Source organism: Anopheles merus, chromosome 3R (genome assembly GCF_017562075.2).
Source record: "Anopheles merus strain MAF chromosome 3R, AmerM5.1, whole genome shotgun sequence".
Classification (NCBI taxonomy): Eukaryota; Metazoa; Arthropoda; class Insecta; order Diptera; family Culicidae; genus Anopheles; species Anopheles merus.
The window spans coordinates 23,239,555-23,242,044 of NC_054084.1; the positions used below are offsets into that span (position 1 = coordinate 23,239,555).

Sequence of the window (2,490 nt, forward strand, 5' to 3'; positions counted from 1 at the left end):
TAGGTGAAAAACTCCGACCTCGGAGCCGTCCGGAGCCGTCGGAGCCGTCGGAGCCGTTGGAGCCGTCGGAGCCGTTGGAGCCGTTGGAGCCGTCGGAGCCGTCGGAGCCGTCGGAGCCGTCCGGAGCCGTTAGTCGGCAGCTGGAGCCAGTTGGAGCCGTCGTAGCAGTTGGAGCCGACGGAGCCGGTTGGAGCCGTTGGGGCCGTCGAAACCAACGGAGCCAGTTGGAGCCAGTTGGAGCCAGTTGGAGCCGTCGGAGTAGTTGTGATAGTCGGAAGCATTCTGAAGCGCATTAATTTCCCGATATTAGTGATGATTTTATTTAAAAAACAGCTTACGAGTAAAAAAGAGTCTTCTTCATTTATTGATATGAAGTTTTTTTTTTGTGTGTTTTTTTGTTTCAAAAATAAAGCCAAAAATAATTGTTCGCTCCGTATATATATAGGAAAAAAAATGAATCAAATTAGGAGGTTAAGGAGCAATAGAACTATGACGGGAGGTGGGTTTGATAAAATACGAGACAACGAGGCAGACGAGTGTAATTATGGCAGTTTTGCACGGTTGTTTACTTCGACTAACGTGTATGGTTTAGGCCGCACTTGTTTTTTACCGAATAACATGATGGCACATGGACAGGACAAAGAATATAACTATCAATCATCTGTCCATCTTTTATGAAAATAAAGATCAATAATAGTTTGATTCATAGTTTTTCCCTATATATATATACGGAGCAAACAATTGTTTTTGACTTTATTGTTTAAAAAAATACAAAAAAACATCAGAGCAATAAATGAAGAAGACTCTTTTTTTACGCGTAAGCTGTTTTTTAAAATGAAATCATCGCTGATATCGGGAAATTAAATCGCTTCAGAAGACTTCCGACTATTACAACGACTCCTACGGCTCGAACTGGCTCCGTTGGCTCCGACGGCTCCGGACGGCTCCAACGGCCTCAACGATTCCGGACAGCTCCAACGGCTCCAACGGCTTCAACGGCTCCGACGGCTCCGGACGGCTCCGGGCGGAATCGACGGTTTGAATTTTTCGAAATCGGAGCCGGAGTAGCAATGCTCGGAAGCGATTCCGAGCCGTGGGTGCGATTCCGGTTACCCATCACTATTCGGCACGAGGAGCAGGAGAGCACAGCAAGCTCGATGACTGGATCAGGCGAAGCAAGACCTGTCTAAGATCTTTGATTAATATTGATTAGACCGAGGATCGTATGTGCTAGAACAACATTCACTGTCGGGCGCACCTAGAGGATTAATTAGTAATATACGTTTTAATTTCGACATATTTATCATATGCATGACAATTTAGTATAGCACTTCATTTCTTAATACTTACATTATGCATTTGTCCCATTGACCAGCAAACCTTGTTAAATCAAGCTAAAACCATCACTTTCTTTATTTTATTTAGGAGGAACGGTCCGAAAAGGGCGTATTGCTTAATTTTTCTTAATTTTTTAAAATTATTTTTCCCCCTTTACAACACCCATTTATTTTTACAGCTCTTCCAGCACCTTCTTGTAGACGGTTCCTGCTCGTCCACCTCTACCAAGCTGAGCTGTGTGACACGAAGCTGTCCTGGCAAGCGGCACGCAACGAATCCCAAATTGAGTACGGTTCCACCTCGAGTGCGTTCATGCGACGCTTGTGCACTTTCGTGCGGAAATGAGCCTGCAGTTCATGATCGTTGATGTAGTAGGCAGCACAGTGGATGCAGTAAAACTGTCCGAAACTCGGCTTGTCGAGATCGACCTCCTTTCAGCAGCTTTTCCGGGTCGTTCTTCGATTTTGTTCAAATCCTTGCGCCGATTCCATAGCCGCCACCGACGGCGCAGATGTGTGTCTCCACTGTTAATTTTTTTCCTTGTGTACGGCATTTTGATGGGTAAATGGTACCAGCAAACTTTACTTTTATTTGTCGGATTTTGTTTTCCTCCGAGCTGGACTGAAAAGGAAAACGATCTGAACCATCACTTTCTTGATGATACAGCAAAATAAACCGTTGATGATAGACTAAATGATTATGCATAGCCATTCGCTGAATGTTACTTCAGTTTAGGAAGTTGTTCCCAGCGTCCTTTCATCATTTTGTTACCTTTATAAAACGTGTAATATTACTGCAGATAGCTAATTTGTATGAAACTGTTTTCAACACCGATGTTATGTTGTTTGTTTTGGAATTTCCCGCTGGTTCCTGTCATGTGGTCCGTTTATGATTAAGGATCGAGTATCTAACAGAGCATATTTCATACAAAATGTTGTACGAAGATCGCCAATGTGGCAGTATAAACCAATCAGACGGCCAGATCCCATCCGAAAAAATGAAAACATAACAAAATTGCCAGAGATATTTCACTTTCAATAAATAATATATTTAATTTAGTTTTAAAATAGCCGATCATCCACACTGCAAACACTAATATAATACTGGCTCAACATTTTCCATCCACCATCACATCATTTTATTGAACTATAT

The 2,490-nt window shown here is 42.8% G+C and overlaps 1 pseudogene; it reads right to left on the reverse strand.

Annotated features, from left to right (window-relative positions):
- Positions 1-472: 472 nt before the first annotated feature.
- On the reverse strand, positions 473-2,208 carry LOC121595439 (annotated as a pseudogene).
- Between the last annotated feature and the right edge of the window lie 282 nt (positions 2,209-2,490).